This window comes from Amblyomma mixtum, chromosome 1 (genome assembly GCF_055824585.1).
Source record: "Amblyomma mixtum isolate Tamu chromosome 1, ASM5582458v1, whole genome shotgun sequence".
Taxonomy (NCBI): Eukaryota; Metazoa; Arthropoda; class Arachnida; order Ixodida; family Ixodidae; genus Amblyomma; species Amblyomma mixtum.
Window position 1 is genome coordinate 80,272,510 of NC_143012.1, and position 19,338 is coordinate 80,291,847.

A 19,338-nucleotide genomic window follows, 5' to 3' on the forward strand; every position below is an offset into this window, starting at 1 on the left:
GGTTGGTGAGAAAATTCTGTAACCATTTAAAAACGAGCGGGTTAAGATTTAGCTGGGAAAGCTTTAGTAGTAGGCTTTTGTGAGCGACATTGTCAGAAACCTTCCGGAATTCGATAAAGAGAGCGTCTACAGGCATGTTAAGGTCTACTTTAGTACTTATGTAGTGAAGAAAGAGAGCAAGTTGGGTATCGCATGAAAGTCCTTTTTGAAATCTGTGCTTGTCAGGGTGAAAGAAATGACGCACTCCATAACAACCGCACCCACTTTCCTATCATGAGGGACGATGCCGGATGACAATGACTGCTGAAAAATGTGGGACAAAACTCTAGTGACTTCCTTGATGTTTTTGAGCACTTTAGCGTCGATGCCGTCGACGCCAGCTGATGAAGTCAATTTTAAAGATTTGCTTAGTTTCTAGATTTCTTTAGGATGAAAATATGATATCTGGCATGATGGGAAGGATATACGAGGAAACATGCGGGAGGTTATCTTCTGGTTCTCTGGCCTACTTCACATATATGGGTATCAGCCCATTAACCTGTCGCGACATACCCTTAAGGCGGAATTTAAGTGTCTCATACAATATTTTTGCCCGTCCTGTTTGTTAATTTGCTGCCATTTTTAGCTTCTTGTGATTGTGTTCTTTTTTAATGGTTTTCAGCTGCCACCTCCAGGACGTCGTCTTTCACCTGCCCACCTTTCCTGGGGTCTCTGTCGTCACTTCTGTCTCTTCGTTCTTTGTATGCTTGTGTTTTATATTTGTTAGTGGGACGATGATTGGGCTTCCTGGACTTGTTGCTCGTCCTTTGCTCCGTTTTTAGCCGTTTTTTGATACATTTTTACTTTAGAATGTGTGTTTTGGTGGTTTAGCTCCTTCTTAATTATTTTGTATTGGCTATAGGCCCAGTAAAGCTCTACTGATCTGGGCTTCCTCATATTTTCATTTTATTATCTTTTCATTGTTTTGTCAGAAACACTCAACTAGGCAAGTAATGCATCAACTGGAGATGCAATGGACTCGTTCACATTTACGCGATATATCATATATCTCGTAGCAAGTAAAGAGAGATTTTAAATAAGCGACTTTTGTTCATTCATTTCCAGTCAGAAAGATTTACAGTGTTTCACCTAAGACTTTACAAAATTTTTAAAAATAGGCTTTTTCAGTTACAAGAGCGCTTTTTTCGGCATAGCGTTGTCAGCGGTGCAGCACATCAGAATATAGATAAGACATGCTCGTTATCAGGCTGGTTAACTAATCTTGAACATGTAACTTTTTAACTATTACTGTTAGGCCCCTTAATTAGTGCGAGGCGTGTAGCCCGCTGTAAGTAATATCCATACCAGTGTTTAGAATTTCGAAAACATCGTTACAGTAGGAGCTGTAGTCCAAAAAATTGTGGCCATTTCGACGAGTAACGAGCACTGGAGAGGTTGCTTTGCCCGGAAGCTTCTCGAAAGTGTATGTATTTTGGCGCGTTGTAGCAAAAATTTGGTAGGCCACAGCGCCAAGGGTAACCGCTTATTCGAAATTCTAGAAGCCGGTATGAATAATACTTACGGAGGCCTACACGCCTCTCAATAATTCAGCAGTCTAGCAGTAATAGTTAAAAACCTAACTATTCAATATCATCACCAGCCAGCGCAGCAATGGACTATATTCTGCGACTCGAGATCGGCATTGCAGGTCGTACAAACTTATGTAAAACCAAGGGCATGCGAGCAGCTGGTTCAACAGATTGTGCTTTTGTTAGCTGAAGCTTTCCACCGCGGCCATATCATAAAGTTTCAATGGATACCGAGCCATTGCGGCATAGCGGGAAACGAGCGTGCTGACGCCGAGGCTCGGATGGCACATAGTGATGGTGCTTTCATTGAGGTATCCTTTTCTAGATCAGACATTGGAGCCTTGTTGCGCATTTAATGCAAGCGGCAATGCAGTCGCACTGGCATGATTCGAGTCATCAACAGGACCGCGTCTGTAAGCTTGACGCCGGCTCACGATTACATTTGCCATCTATGGTGGTGCGACGTCATGGGACTTTACGCCACCGGCTACGGCTTGGCGTTGCCTACACCAAACACTATCTTCACAAGATCGGCATCGAAAGTAAACCAAATTGCGCACAGTGCCACGCTCCAGAGACTATTGGACACCTTCTTTGCGAGTGCCCGAAATATACTGCTGCAAGAAGAACATTGGAGGCGACCGTGAAACAACTGGACTCTCGCCCTCTCTCTGAGGAAACTCTTCTGGGCGCCAGGACGAGATGTTCTGATTGGTGACGTGTCATAAAGGCCCTGCTCAACTTTTTGTGTGAAACAGGCCTGGATACTCGTCTGTGACCGCCTGTGCACAACCTACATGGTTAATGACATGTGTCGGTGTTTGTGTTGCAGACACCAGTTTTATGAGTTTTATGTGCGTCTACTAACCGCGATGCGAGTGCCAGCCAGTGGTGTGTGTGTGTGTGTGTGTGTGCGTGCGTGTGTGTGCGTGCGTGTGTGTGTGTGCGCGCGCGCGTGCGTGTACGTGCGTGTGCGTGTGCGTGCGTGTGTGTGTGTGTGTGTGTGTGTGTGTGTGTGTGTGTGTGTGTGTGTGTGTGTGTGTGTGTAGACATCACCCGTGAAACTCATTGTATTATGCCGTCATCAGCCTTCATTCGCACTTTCCTTTTCCTCCTTTTTCCTTTCCCCTGTGTGGAGTAGCAGGCCAGGGCCATGTTACCACCGGCCGACCTCTCCATCTTTCCCTCATTAAATTCCTTTCTATCTATTCAATATCAGTTACCCAGCCTTCTGGTTAACACATTTTGGATGTATTTTGATGCACTACACCGCTGACAATGCTATGTCGCGAAAAGCCCTATTCTAACTCAAAAAGCCTATTTTTAAAAATTTAGTAAAGTCTTAGAACACCCTGTATAGAGAACAGAAAAGCGATTGTTCTGCACGAAACACGAAGGAACACAAATGGCGACGAAGTTCCTGTTAACAGCGCTCCAGCGTGAACAATAACTCTATTATAATTTCTTCAGTACATTTGGTGATGGCCATTTAACTGTCATCGAAAGTGGGTGGGATTTTCAAGCATTAGTTATGGTTTCTTCAAGCCAGACCAGAGTGTACAAAATTATTATCACGGTCCTAACTGCGCTAGTATGTAGCGCGTAACATTGCGTTTCAGCTGTGTTTCAAGGCAAATCGTTAAATGTCCTATAACAAACTTCTCGTTAGCTGGGTTGTGGACAAGACATGTAATGTTATATAGAAAACAAAAAAAAAATGGTGGCGACACTTGAGCTCCGCCTTGACACGATAGCTTACTGCGTTATTTTCCATTCATATAGAACTGGGCATTCGCAACTTCACATTCTTAGTTCCCTGGGAGTCCTCGTGCCATTCCTGGCGCAGTGGTGCAGCGGTTGAGCGATGCGCCACTGCCCTGCGATGGCAGGTGCTCCCAGCAGTGGGCCTTGTGCGACCCGGGTTGCTCTTCTCGAGGAAACTCCAGCGACAGATTAACAATTTAACTGCCATGGAGCGCATTTTGGTGACAATCCGATTGGTAAGTTGTGACGATGCCAAAAGGTTATGTGCCGTTTGTGGCCCACCTGCCTGCTACGTTGCTTCTCGAAGGCACTCCTTATTTTGTCACCATTGTTGTGAATTGGCCTTGTTGGTAATGTTCACATTCGAAACAGCACATAGGACGGGTCTGCCTTCGCGGGGACACCTGCCTTGCGTCCCGTCTTTTGCTCTGCTTTGAATATAAACTTATTTTCGCGCACAGAACGCTGCGAAGCACCGTGATTTCGTTACCAAATGTCCCCAACAGGCTGTAAGTCGTTTGAAGACAAGGTGTCAGTTAATCACTGTCCAGTGCTGCCTCCAGGGCTTCCAAGCCTTCCGCGAAGTTTGGTTGCAACGTGACCCTAGGACAGGAGGTCAGTTCTTCCCGGAAGCAGACAGAGAGATTATTGCCGTTAGCCGAAGGAGGAGGAGCAATTCCGGAAACAATCATTTGCGTGGAGAAGTCTGCCTTTGCTGTGTAATGTACACTGACGTAGTCGTGGAGAAGAACAACGCCGTCAGGATTATCGCTGAATATTTGTAAGAGAAAGAAGCTTTCCGTCCGCCAAGACTATCCACGACGCAAATACTTTAACACACTGGCTTGCTATACCTAGTATGAGTTTCCAAATACGCCAAAAAACGGAAATTGTCAACTGTAGGAGCCCCTACTTGAGCAAAAGGTTTCTTCCCTGAGCTCCAGTACATGTACAATGAGTCACTGACTGATCGCATTTGAATAAACTATTAGGGCCCACACGAGCGCTTAAAGGTGCACTGAAGAGGAATCTGAACTCGTCTTTTTGCCGCGGGAACTCAATCTACACGTTCCGAGCATTCTTAGAATCTTCGATTTATTGCCCTGTGTGGCCAATTTCGCTAATTAAAGCGAATTAACACCCGGCTCCCGCCTTTTCTTTTTTTGAATTCTCTCTCCTACGGTGGGCGGAGTCGAACAACGCGGGGAGTGCCTCTCACCCAGTCCCGTGGCCGCTTGCCGCTCTGCCACCGGCGGAGTAATACGTAGTAGTCTGTAGTAGCAAATAGTCCCTGCGTATTTTTATTTCTGCGGGCTTATTTTGCGGTTATATAATCTGCAAATGAAAGTATTTATTCGCGAAAACCTAAAAAACAAAATGAAGCGAAAGCAAAGCCTCCACGGAGCTGGATCAAAGGCACTCCCCGCGTTGGTCGACTCCGCCCACCGTACGAGGGAGAATTAAAAAGAAAAAAGGCGGGAGCCGGGCGTTAATTCGATTCAATTAGGGAAATCGGCCACACAGGGCAATAAGTCGTAGTTTCTAAGAATGCTAGGAACGTGTAGATCGAGTTCCCGCGGCAAAAAGACGAGTTCAGATTCCTCTTCAGTGCACCTTTAAGCTTTTCTTTTATAGAGCATGCCATTGAGCGAGCGAAGAAGAACTGGATTCAGGATTTCACCGTAGCGCTCTGAGTGCGAAGTGGTATGCATATTGCTTTATGATCACGAGATGTCTTTCATGCGCGGTTGACGGTTCTGGTGATATGACAAGTGAATGTATTTTCTTCAAATCAGGCGGCAGCGAAATGTGCCATCAAAAACACACAAACATTCACCGAAGGAAGTTTCGTAGCACACATGTAGAAATACCCCTAAGATGTTTCGGCAACACTCAATGTCAGAAATGGGATTTCACGCCAGTGGAGATCTATAGTAGCACATCAACAACATGCAAAGCATAAATTCCTTTATGCAAACAAATCTTTGGGTGGTAGCCGTTTTTCGAGCCCAAAACGATAAAATCGTGTAAGCAGGCTATTCACATTTGTGACGTGCGTGTGAAGTGCTTTGAGTGTCTTACGGCATGAAATTAATTGTTCAGCCTCATGTAGGACTGCACACCTGTGCTCACTGTGCGACTGGTGATGTAGGAAAGTAAAACTGTAATGAACTTTGTTGCCCCACACCTTTATTGAGTAAAATAAATGTAAATTTAAGAAATTAAATGTACCAAAGCTGTCATGTCTGACCAAAGGTTTCAAAGGCACGATTCCAAGTTATCGTACAGCGCTGGTATTTCTGAACCTATGCCTGTAACGAGAGAAAAAAGGAAACAATCAATAAATTGATTATTCCTACGAACAATGCACAGAGAATGAACTTCGCGCTGCCAAATGTTTTGATTGCACCAAAACCTTTTGTCGAAAAATGCTCTCAGTAACGCAACTTGCATTGCAAATTTTAAGTGCCAAGAATGCCAAACTTCGCAACGCATGTTGCGCGAAACAATGCTCGCATTCTAGTTAAGTAATATGTTTTAATATATTTCGTATTACTTACGAATCGCAGCAGGAGAGCATGACTTTTACTTAAAGCCTTGTGTTAGCATAGCACAGTCATCAATAGGGGCAAATGACGTGCATAACGCATTTCTTCATATGCGTTGTATTGTAATGCCCTTCCCTTTCACGTAAAGGAAGGAATTATTGGAAGGAAGACATTTATTGAGAGCCGGCTGACCGACCTCGATGAGTCTCTCTGAATTTGCATTTATAGGCTACCAAACGCGTTTGTAAATGCTTCCAGCCATGACTAGTGTTTGATATACGCTCGTAGAATTCATTCTTCGCTCCACTTATCCTGACTACGTGAAGGTTGCTTTGGCGCAATCCTTGTGATTAAATTCAGCATTGTAGTATGTCTTATGGCTCGCTTCATTTTCACGTGGAAGCCATCATACGCATCATGTGGCGAATCTGGTGCGAGAATACCAGTGCGCGAATGAGAACTTCGAGGTTAATGATTTGAAGTTCACAAAATGCGCCTTTCTGTAGAATAAAAGTACAAAAAACAGGTTGTGGCTTCGCGCCAGTTGTACGGACCCGGTACATCAGGCCACGTCGAATGCCAGACGGACCAGACAGGCGTTTTTTTATAGTATAAATAAAAATACGCCCGGCGTGCTTTCCAAACTATTTTATACGTAGATGCATCTGCGGATTATCCTTTACGCATGGTCGACATGTCTACGTTCTTACTGATACTTCAGTGTGTTTTTCTTTGTTCGCTCTTGATCGCAGCATCTAATAGGGAAATGCAAATTCATACTATAATGCCGGCAGCGTTGGAGCATGGCCGCTACTTGCCGCTCGCTCGGTGGTCCGCTTCATTTTACCCACGTTATGCTCGTATGTATTATCCTCTATGACGACAGTTTAGGGCAGTCGGCACTGCCCAGAAAGGGGCGATTGACGGTCGGTGCATGATATGCCACCAGTGCTCTAGAAGTTTGCTGTACTTTCTACGAACATGACAATGCCATGTACTACTGTTGTACGATTTGCTGTACGTCGCATTGTTGTGACGCAGAATGTGGTCATGTTGATGTTGATAAATCATGTGCTGTGCGGCAGGGATACACCATAACTGACACAAATAGCATACGCCAACAATACGTATTGCAACTATAAGTCTTGTCGGCGGCTGCCGTTTGTTTCCACTTGTTGTCTGTCACTGCAGTGTAGCATTCCAGAATATTTTCATTAAACGGCCAAGCATTCGCGCTTTTCTGTCTCGAGTTACTAAGCCATGCAGGCATCATGGCTCTGACCAACGCCGTCTTTACTCTGAGAAAGCTGGGTGGCTGTGTATTGGCGGCGTTGTACTGTCGCTATAACTACGGCCAAGCACACTTGAAGATAACAGGGATCATTAAATCACCCATAAAAAAAAAAATGAGGTTTCTCTTAGCCGTATTGCTCTACAAAACCTCACAGCCCCTAGAAAATTTCCAATTTTAGTAGAAAAGGGGCTCGCTGCTATGTAGCATGAAATGCCTACGCTGTACCTAATTGTAGTGATGGAAACTTTGCACATTTAAGGCGACATCCACTGTACATGTAATGAGAACCACCTTGATGAAAGAGGCATTTTTACAAACTAGTTAAAACGATACTTCCAAGAACGGTCGAATTACAGAGCTCTCCCCGCGGTGCACCCTGGTTTCTTAGTGTAGTGCTTGCGCAGGAGCAAGTGGCACGCGTAAGTAGGAGATGGAGGGAAGGCAGCGAAAATGCAACACTAGAATACACACTATGCGGCGCTCCCTCGAGTGGCAAAAATGATGATGATAAGAATGCCTATTGGACAAAGTTTGACAAAATGTCGCGAGTCCGAAAGTTTTTCAGGATGCCAAGGCAAAGAGCGGCATAAAAGTGTCGGTCAGTTCACCCGCAGGCGGATAGATTCATAAGACTGGCATCAAATATAACGAAAGTGTCTCTGCTGGTTCTTCAGAGCTTCAGTATTTTATAGGGATGTTCTGATCGCACTCGCGTAGCAGCCGCCAGAAGGGTACCAGTCGACGAACTCCTCAGCGGTTCTTCCGCTCTGGGGAAATGCGGCTGGGGAGTTGTCTGTATGAGTAGATTCCTGCCCGCAGTGCTCTGGCAGCAATGTCATTCCTTAGCTAAATGGGAAGCGATTATAGTGGTGGCTAGCACAAGGTCGACCTTTTTCTACGGTGTTGCAAAGCGCCTCTTGTCAGTGGATGCGTTATACCTCCAGAGCGTGTACTGTTGACAATCAAAATCACCGACAATTATGATCTGTGCTTGTGGGACGGCTGTAATGAGGGTTTTCTACCACACGAATTTGTTTTGAAGTTTGGCTGATACTTCAAGCTACAGGTAGACCGAAGCTGCAATGGCTGTGACATCATTCGACTGGCTAGTCCACAGCGATTATTTTTAAGTATAGAGTGCAATGCGCGCTTCAATTTGTGACTGACGAACAGAGCTATGTTTATGCGGTTACCCGCTTTTGACCACTACCGTTTTAATGATGTCGGGTTGAAAAAGGAAGAAAATCTGGTTTAGTGACATAAATTGGTAAATTCCGGGCTCTCTTTGAATGAGAAGCATCTGAGGATAGCCGACTTGCTCGAAGAGGTAGTGGAACTATGGCGGGCCTTGCTGGACGCCCGGTAGTGCCACTTGAGAACCACCAGTACCAACACAGCACACCTTTCAATATTGAGGTTGGTCGGCATGGCTAGCGGTTAATGAAGATGACTGCTGCTTATACCTCCGAAATTTATGATCGTGCTCATCTTTTGGTCTTGTGGATCACGAGCACTTCATTTGTTTTGAATGGCTCTTGTTCTGCTGCGCAATACCTCGCACGATGGCCGTGTGGGTTTATACGTCTGTGCCCCGATATGTTCGAACATTTCGCTGAGAGACGCCGCGGTGGCTCATTGGTTATGGCGCTCGGCTACTGATCCGAAAGATGCGGGTTCGATCCCGGCCGCGGTGGTCGAATTTCGATGGAGGCGAAATTCTAGAGGTCCATGTACTGTGAGATGTCAGTGCACGTTAAAGAACGCCAGGAGGTCGAAATTACTGGAGGCCTGCACTACGGCGACCCTCCTAGCCTGAGTCCCTTTGGGGTGTTAAGACCCATAAAACCACAAAACAATTGCACTGAGGTATTGCTGCTGCTGCTGTTGTAATAGCTTGGTTGCTCCTGCAGATGTAGCTGCTCCCGATTGGGCTCCATTCAATCAGGAAACTGAGTTCCTTCTTGTGTTAAGTCGGCTGTCGAATAGGTTTGTCAAGAATGTTTTGGAGCGGGTTGGGTCTGCTGAGGAGTCAAAAGAGTGTTCTTGCATAGTGATTGACTCCAGTGATGAATACGGTTTAATGGGCTGGGGTTGCAGTTACAATGGTGCATTGAGATGTAGGCTTGAACGTGGAGGAGGAATCGCGCTGTCGGTGGAAGCACTCATAATGTTGATCTCGTTGTGACACCTCGGGCACCGGTCCTCAGTTTTTAGCCGCCGTCTGCCGTTACCATAGGGATGTTATCGCTTGTTGTAGTTGTCTAAAGCAAGCTCTTGGCCGAGCTGGTGACGATCTTTCATAGTTACAGCGCGAAAGACAGGACAAGAGAGGACGACAGAACCCAGTTGTGTTCCGTCGTCCGCAGCAGCCCCAATCATCTCCAAACCATTCTCGAAAAACCTACTCAACAGCCGACTTAACTCAAGCACTAACCCAACACAGCTGTGGTAAGTTGTCGAGATGGCAGCGCAGGCCATCGAGTTCGGGGCAGATGTCATTGAGCTGATGCTGCGACCTACGGTGGCCTCGTCCATTTTCAACAAGGCAGCGTAGTTTCCGGGGCTGCACTTGGTTGCTTGGGGTTACGCGATGGATTCGCTGTTGGCCACTGGTGCCTGCATTATGGGCTTGGACCCAGGCTAGGGGATGCGGTATTTTGGTTGGCGCAAGGAGTATAGCAGTGAGATCTAGCGTGAGGTGGCAGCTGAGCCGCTCTTCCACTAGCTATGTACTCGCGGGTGGAAGTCTTCGAGGCGGTGCATTGTTTTCTGCTTCTGGAGGGTCTCTTCCTACTTTTTATCGTCTGTATCTGGCGGTAAATAGATCCTGTCGACAGGAGAAATTGTTCACTCAATTTTGGCATGACGGATCTATTCCCAAGTGGACTTGAGCTTTGCAAAGCAGGCAAGTTCGCATCCCTGCCGCGCGAGAACTGCTGGAGTTCTTTTCGTGCCTGTTGCCCCTGCGTGCTCACAACCCGGGGCACCGGCATGTGCACTGTGCGCGGCCAGTGCGGAGACAGTTCTGACACACGAGAGTGCACAGCACATATGTGTGTGTCTCGGGCATAAGGCTGCAGCATATGATTTTCTTCGTACACGCTGGAATGTTAATGGTGACCACGATGATCTCGCAGTCTCTCACATACGTCTAACCGTAACTACACCCCCGTGCTGGGGCTTAGATTTTAAGGCGAAAGCCTTTAATGCCTCATTGTTATAAGCAGCAGTTGTCGACAGAAAATGTCACGCTTTTCAGTTGGTCGAAACGGCCGTGAAGTCACAGTGCGCGAATTTCAAACGGGGCCAATTGTACTTTGCCTAGTAACCATGCAACCAATTGAAGGGATCGTATAGTGATGTTCCAAGTAAGTGGAACTCAGCTTAGTTAATTGCTTAATTACGCAATTAGCCTAATTAACGTTTCTAGTCAGGCCATATAAATAAATAAAACCGAGTAGAAAATTGGTCGAGCTCGGGAATCGAACCCCGGTCTTCGGCGTGCGAGACGAGCATGCTATCCACTCCGCCATGCCAGCTTTTTTTCTTTTCTTTATTGCCTTCAAAGGCGTGGGAATACAGTGCATTACAACATATGTGACTATTTACATGGCTATTTACATGGCTACAGCACTCGATGGATGGGAATGAACAAAGGCGCGTCTAGTGAATACGGTGTCTTCGCTCACTCCCATCCTCCTCCCTTCCCTTCCGGAGAGGTTTAAGTGTCCACCGAGATATGAGAGACAGATACATTTCCTTTCCTCAAAAACTAATTTACCGACGAGCGAGGCGTAGAACCGAATGGGCAATGGCGTTCTATGGACTCCCTGGCAGCGTTGCAAGATGCTGTCGCGTTCCACTCTTAGAGGCGAAGCTTAACATCTTAACCACACATCAGTGACCACACTTTAGGTAAAAAAAGTGCCCCCTAAATTTTGGCGGGTGTTCACCGAGATATGTGAGACAGTTACTGCGTAATTGCCTTTCCTGAAATACAATTTTCATTTCCTTCATTACGCGCCCTCTTTGTCTTCTTTTACTCCCACTTCCTCCTTTCCTCTACGGTGCGGTTCAGGTGTCCACCGAGATGACAGAGAATTACTGCGCCATTTTCTTTCCTCAAAAAGCGTTGCGTTCAAAGGGCAAGGCATCGCGCCGAACGTGTGGTGGCCTTCCGTGGATACCCGCCGCGGTGGCTCAGTGGTAAGGCGCTCGTCTACCGAGCCGGAGTACCCGGGTTCGAACCCGACCGCGGCGGCCGCGTTTCGATGGAGGCGAAATGCAAGAGGCGCCCGTGTCCGGTTCAGGTGTCCGCGTAGATATGTGAGACAGTTACTGCGCCATTTCCTTTCCTCAAAAACCAATTTACATTTATTTTACTTCCGTGGAATCCCTGGCAGCGCTACAACACGCTGTCGCGTTCCACTCCTAAATGCGAAGCTTAAGCGTCATTAATTAGCAGTTAATTAGTACTCAGGCATTTATCAGTAATCAATCATTAATTAGTGATTTGTCATCACTTAGTATTTAGTACTCAATTATATGTGACGCCACCAGTGCCACAGAAGCAGTCAAAGTGGTGCGGAAAACGCTTTCGCCTCTACCCACTTAAGACAGTCAAAGTGCCCCCTGAATTTTTTTTCGCTGTGTGGTATAAAGAATTGGAAGACGAAGCGGTGGTGGTGGTGATGGTGAACACCTTATTTACAACTGGGGAGTTTGGGACACACAGGTCCGTGGGCCCCCGCACGGCCCCACTGCTCTCAAACGCTCATGTCCCGGAGGCTCATGACACTGGCAGCCCGGCCGGTGGCGATGGCTTGCTTGGCCGGGTGCTCGGAGCGCAGTAGGGTCTCCCAAGCCTACTTCCTTTGTGTCGACCCTGGTTCACACCGCGCTGAGACTGAAGGCTCCAGCAGTGTACTTAAAGGCAAAAATTTCACCTTTTGAATGCCTGCAGATTTCAGAGTGTTAGCTCTGCTACTCGCGGTACTCAAGGTCGTGTGAGTATGCAACACTAGGTCATTGTCTAAAAATGGTGTCTACAGGGGTTAGCGTTTGCATAAACAAAATTTGCATATCATATGACCAACGTGGCCGCCATGATAAGCAACCATTGGTGGTATCCACCAGTTACCAAGTGGTGCGCTACCAGCTGCCAGGGTGGTACCATACTGTGTGACCCAACCGGTTGCAAAGCAAAGTGCTATACTGACAAGCAGCCCCCAAGTGCGCATATAGTGTATACCAAACTTTCGTCTCCCTGTAAATACCCCAGTGTGCAAACAGCTGGACTGGACCATTGAGTGGTACCGTTGGTACAGATTGTGAACAACTTAAGTTGCGGAGAACATTCGGATGGGCATCAGGTAGTATCAAACAATTCGGCGTGTTATGGAGCATAAAATTAAAAATTCAGGGGGCACTTTGCTCACCTAAACTGCGGTAAGGCGAAAGCTTTATGCGCGGTGTTGCTGCTTGTGTCAGTGATGTGTGGTTAAGACGTTAAGCTTCGCCTCTAAGAGTGCAGCGCGACAGCATCTTGCAACGGTGCCAGGGAGTCCACAGAACGCCATCGTCTGTTCGGCTCTACGTCTTTAACGTGCACTGACATCGCACAGCACATGGGCGCCTCTTGCGTTTCGCCTCCATCGAAACGCAAGAGGCGCCCGTGTGCTGTGCGATGTCAGTGCACATTGGTGGTGGTGGTGGTGAAAACATTTATTCAGAACGGACAGGAGGTGTTTGGATCTGCCCGTAAGGGACCGATCCTTACAAACACTAGGTGGAGGTCCCTAGTTTGGGATCCCAGTGGCGGTAGCCGCCGCCCGGGCGCGACCGACTAAGGCCTGTCGGGCCTGTAAGTCGTGGCAGCCGAGCAGGGTCGCCTCCCAGTCCTCCCGGGTTGGGTTGGGGATGGGGGGAATGGCCGGGTTGGAGGGGCAGGCCCACACCATGTGATAGGTGTCTGAAGACACCGCACTACAGTGCAGGCAGTTGCCGCTAAAGGAGGGGTCGAAATGTTTTAGGGCTGCCGGGCACAGCAATGTATGGGTGAAGAGGCGGAGAAGGAGCCGCTCATCCGCCTTCTTGAGGCCTTTACATGGGCTAGGGTAAAGGCGATGGCTATCTTGATATTAGGTTGCGATATTTTTGAACGTATAGACCGGATTAAAATCGGGTACCTGATCAGGTGGGGAGGAGAAAACAGCCCGGTGAGAGAGCGCGCGGGCGGCTGCGTCTGCTGCCTCGTTTCTTGCCAACCCCTGATGAGCAGGGGCCCATATGAGGTAACGGTGTGCGGGGTCCGTATCCCGTATGCAATTTTGGTATATTCGATAGGCTAGGAAGGGAGTGCAGCCTTGTTCGACGTTCCGACAGGCCCCTCGCGAGTCGGTGATTATGTATTTTGAATTGGAATGTGAGGCCGCGAGAGCAATCGCGACCTCTTCTGCTTGTGTTGCACTGCGGGCTCTGAAAGTGAGGCCGTTAACTGTGTTGCTGTTGTGAACTACCGCGGCCGTGTACCATTTCCCGTGGTGAGGGCCGGGGGCGTCCACGTAGTATACACCTGTTTTGTTGCAGTGCACGTTAAAGATCCCCAGGTGGTCGAAATTATTCTGAAGACCTTCACTACGGCACCTCTTTCTCTCTTTCTTCTTTCACTCCTACCCTCCTCCCTTCCCTTACGGCGCGGTTCAGGTGTCCGCCGATATATGTGAGACAGATACTGCGCCATTTCCTTTCCTCAAAAACCAATTTACCAATTTACGCCTTGCTCGTCGGTAAATTGGTTTTTGAGGAAAAGAAATGTATCTGTCTCCCATATCACGGTGGACACCTGAATCTCGTCGTAACGGGAAGGGAGGAAGATGGGAGCGAACGAAGACACCTTATTCACAAGACGCGCCAAACATCCAGCCATGGCGGAATGGTTAGCGTGCTTGTCTCGCACTCCGGAGACTCTAGTTCGATTCCCCCACTCGACCAATTTGCACATTTAGGAAAGTAATTAATAATTAATTAGCATAACTAGGTTAATGACGGTAATCTGTAAATTAACTTATCAACTAAACTCAGACCCACTTACATGGAGCATCACTATACCATCCCTTTAATTGGTTGCTGGGTTACTAGCCAAAATACAAGTGACAATGTTTGAAATTCGCGCACTGTGACGTAACGATCATTTCGACCAATTGAAAAGCGTGACATTTCTGTCGACAACTCCTGCTTACAACGATGAGGCATTAAAGGATACCGCCTTAATAGTAGAGTCAAAGCTTAGCGCATTCGTACCGACGACCTTTGGTCTCCAAAACCATAATTTTTTTGGTTTTCAGATGACCATTACGACCAAGCTACTTGAGGTAGGACATTCGAAGTGCTGTCAAACGATTTTCCTTCTTATGCTATAAATGTTGGCATCAAAATGCTTTGTGCAAAAAAAAAAACTTAAGGTAACGCTTGATAATCAGCGTCTGGTAATCTTTTGTCGTTACTCCACTGCACGACAAAACGACAACTGTCAGTGCCTCGCGCCAACAGAACGGAGTTCCAACAAAAACATGCCGCCATATCTAAAAGAACATTGCTAGTACAGACCCGTATTTTAACTGACTCGGAGATCCTAGAAGCTCATACAAAGGACATACACTAAAGTAATAGTTAGTTCTAAATTTTCACGGCACTAACGGGGACAGCATTGGTAGACACTGACTCTACAGCGAATGCAGCGAAGCACGAGAAGGAAAGCAAAGAATTATATAAAACATACCGAAATAGAAGGCAACATTAATGCGTTTATCTGCCAATATCGTCAAGAGATAGAGACTAATTGAAAACTTTGCTGAAGTTTATGCGTTTGCCCCACGCAGTGTCTCTTTGCGATGCGTTTTATCTTGCTGGGCTGGAGTACCCGGGTTCGGTTTAGGTAGTAGGTTTATTGGGGTTTAACGTCCCAAAGCGACTAAGGCTATGAGAGACGCCGTAGTGAAGGGCTCCGCAAATTTCGACCACCTGGGGTTCTTGAACGTGCACTGACATCGCACAGTACACCGGCCTCTAGAATTTCGCCTGCATCGAAATTCGGCCGCCGTGGCCGGGAGAGAAAGAGAAAAAAAAAAAACTTTAATTTAACAGGAATTCGGGGCACACCCCAAGGTCCCCGCACGACCCCACTGCACTCATGTGTTTATGTTCCTAGGGTTCATAACACTGGCAGCACGGCCGGTGGCGATGGTTTGCACGGCCGGGTCCTCCGAGCGCAGCAGGGTCTCCCAGTCCTCCCAGGTCTTGAGGTTCTCTAGGTCCCGCGGGGGAGGGTCCGCCGGGCAGAGGGAAAGGATGTGGAGGGAAGAAGCGAAGGGTTCTGGGCATAGGGCGCAAACAGGAGTGGGGAAGGAGGGTTGATAGTGGGTTAGGGTAAGGGGCGAGGGGAGAGTATGTGTTTGTAATCTGCGCCAGAGTGTTGCGTGTCTGTTATCTAGGGAGGGGTGGGGCGGGGGGTTAAGCTGGCGAGAGGCTCTGTATGCCTGGGTCAGCTCACTGAATGAGTGCATGCGATCCTTCGTGAATCCCCGATCCGAGGCCACCTGAGCCCGGTTTAAAGAACCTCGTGCTAAAAGGTTGGCGGCCGCGTTTCCGGGATTCCCGGAGTGCGCAGGCACCCATATCAGCTCCACTTAGCGGGGCGGGGGTGTATCGGGCGAGTCCAGTATGTCAAAAGCAGGGACATGGCCGGGATCGAACCTACGTCTTTCGGGTCAGTAGCCGAGCGCCGTAACCACTGAGCCACCGCGGCGGGGCAGCTGTTCCAGCTTTTCGATAGATTGAGGCAAAGAATTCGAGCAAGGCATGCATGTAAAATTACACACAACTTGTTATTTTTCACACATATTCCTTCTTGAAGAACCCCGCCGCTGTGGCTCAGTGGTTACGGCGTTCGGTTGCTCACCCGAAAGACGCGGGTTCGAACCCAGCCGCAGTGGCTAGATTTCGATGAAGGCGAAATTCTAGAGGCCCGTGCACTGTGCGATGTCAGTGCACGCTAAAGAACACCAGGTGGTCGAAATTTCCGAAGTTCTTCACTACCGCGTCCTTCATAGCCCGAGTTGCTTTGGGACGTTAAACACCAATAAACCAATAAACCAAACCTTCTTCAAGAACCACTCCACTAACAGTTCTTGATTGTAGGAAGCTTTGTGATCGGAGAAATAGATGGATATATGCTCGACTTGCTGCATCACTGCCTGGTTCTCAAAGGTGGTCTATGCAAGTATTTGGAGAGGTTGTCGCAGCCGCGGAAGGCGTTACGAGCGAAAGAAACGGGATGTTCTCCCGCATAAGTGGTAAGAAATTCGTTTTTTTAGATGTACGTACATTAAAGTCCGCACCCAACGACTTACAGGCCCAACAAGCTTTAGTCGGGCGCGCCCGGGCGGCGGCAACCGCCACTGGGGTCCCATACTAGGGACCTCCACCTAGTGTTTGTGAGGATCGGTCCCTTACGGGCTGATCCAAACATACCTCCTGTTCATTCGTAATAAATGTTTTCACCACCACCACCACCCTCCCACTCTTCCAGATGGTAGTTAAGGTTGATCGCGAGAGTTCGCTCACCGTTGTCAGCGCTAACGCATGCAGCCCACATCTCTCTATCATCACCCCAAGTACCAATAAGAGAAATTCAGGCGGCTACTGATCTAGGGAGCCAGTTATGCGCACTTGCTTTCCTTAAAATGATCATTGTGTAAAACGTTCTCGACGCCAACGCCAATGAACAGAATCAAAACGGACGGCCTATGGCTTAAAAAATTGGTCAATTGGTTTTTGGCGAAAGGAAATGGAGCAGTATCTGTCTCCCATATCTCGGCGGACACCTGAATCGCGCCGTAAGGGAAGGGAGGAAGGTAGGAGTGAAAGAAGAAAGCGAGAAAGAGGTGCTGTAGTGGAGGTCCCCGGAATAATTTCGACCACCTGGGGATCTTTAATGTGCAGAGAGAGAGAGAGAGAAAACTTTATTTACAGAGGAATTCGGGGCACGCCCCAGGGTCCCCGCACGACCCCACTGCACTCAAGTGTTTATGTTCCGAAGGTCCATAACACTGGCAGCACGGTCGGTGGCGATGTTCTGCACGGCCGGGTCCTCCGAGCGCAGCAGGGTCTCCCAGTCCTCCCAGGTCTTGAGGTTCTCTAGGTCCCGCGGGTGAGGGTCCGCCGGGCAGAGGGAAAGGATGTGGAGGGAAGAAGCGAAGGGTTCTGGGCATAGGGCGCAAGCAGGAGTGGGGAAGGAGGGATGATAGTGGGTTAGGGTAAGGGGCGAGGGGAGAGTATGTGTTTGTAATCTGCGCCAGAGTGTTGCGTGTCTGTTATCTAGGGAGGGGTGGGACGGGGGGTAGAGCTGGCGAGAGGCTCTGTATGCCTGGGTCAGCTCACTGAATGAGTGCATGCGATCCTTCGTGAATCCCCGATCCGAGGCCACCTGAGCCCGGTTTAAAGAACCTCGGGCTAAAAGGTTGGCGGCCTCGTTTCCGGGATTCCCGGAGTGCGCGGGCACCCATATCAGCTCCACTTGGCGGGGCGGGGGGGCATCGGGCGAGTCCAGTATGAGAAAAGCAGGGACATGGACTCGGCCTCGAGAAAAATTTAGAATCGCAGTTTTAGAATCGCTTAAAATGTACCGGGCTTCCGTGCGGGTTATAGCAAGGGCAATGGCGGCTTCCTCTGCAGCCTCTGGGGACGTGTCTGGAGGGAGAGGTAGTGTGAGGAGGGCGGATAAAGAGGAGTCCAACACAGCTGCTGTCGCTTCATCACCCGTGCAGGCAGCGTCCACCCACACGGCGTTCGGCTGGGGGCCGTACGCTCGATGGAGTGCCTTCGCACGGGCTCTGCGGCGCTGCTCATGGTGGGACGGGTGCATATTCCTCGGGAGCGGCCTGATGAGGAGCTCTCGGTGAAGGGATCGTCGGATGGCGAGGAGGGTTGTCTTTGGCCGGTATTTTGATTCCGAGGGTGTCCAGGATATACCGACCTGTGGAGGTTTGTGTGAGCCTGATGTATTGGGCCTGTCGGTGGGCCTCCACCAGTTCCCCGATCGTATTGTGGAGGGCCAGGGCTAGTAATCTGTCTGTGGGTGTGTTGAGGGGAAGGTGAAGTGCTACCTTGAATGCCTTGCGAATCAAAGCATCCAAAGCGTTTATGTCACTGACATCGCACAGCACACGGGCGCCACTTGCTCTTTGCCTCCATAAAAACGTGGCCTATGGCTTCAGCGCCGCCTTTCTGGCACAACGTTGTCAATGCTTGCTGCCCACATCTATCTATTGTCACCACACGCACCTATAAGCGCGATTCGGGCGTCCACTGACCCAGGGAGCTAGTTCTGCCCATGATCGGAGTGCAACATGCCAACGCCAATGAACAAAACGAACGCCGACAGCTTATGGCTTCAGCGCTGCGTTTCTAGCACAACGTTGTCTATGCCAACGCATGCAGCGCACATCTGTCATTACAGCCACGTAGCTTAAAGCACGATTCAGGTGTCCGCTGCTCGAAGACGGCATGTGCTTTCCCTCTGGCTCAGGTGGGCACCGAGATGTGTGAGACAGATTCTGCGCCATTTCCCTTCCTGCGAAACCAATATACCAATTTTACCCTCTGCGTCCCAAGCTCTCGCTCCATTGGCTTCGCAGCTTAAATCGGAACTTAGGTGTCCACTGCTGGTTACAACGGACAACGGCGACAGCAACGGCGACGGCAACGCCGCGAAACGCAGAAACGTGCGCTAAAGAGCTCTGCGCTCTAAAGCGAAGGCAACACATCGAACCTTTATTTCTGGTGTCTGCCACCAGATAAGATTGTTGTAGAGAGCATCCCTTTGGGGCCCTTTTCTGCTTTTCGCGGCGTCGCCGTCACCGTTGTCCGTTGTAACCAGCAGTGGACACCTTAGTCGCGCTTCAAGATGCGAAACCAATGCAGCGGGAGCTAGTGAGCTGTCCGGCGCCCTCCTCAATAGGGGCAAGAGCAAGGCTCTGCGTTTCGGGGCCTTCGCATCGGACCTGCTGGGCGAGGTGGAGTGGGTCCCGGCTTGTAAGGTGCTAGGAGTCGTGTTCCTCTCCTCGGGGGAGGTAGCCCGCGACTCGTGGACCGAGTTGAGAGC

The 19,338-nt window shown here is 48.9% G+C and overlaps 1 protein-coding gene across 2 annotated transcripts in view; it reads left to right on the top strand.

Moving 5' to 3' along the window:
- LOC149366900 (uncharacterized) overlaps positions 1-19,338 on the top strand; it is a 152,012-nt gene that overhangs the window by 60,721 nt on the left and 71,953 nt on the right. The gene's annotated exons all lie outside the window — the stretch shown is intronic.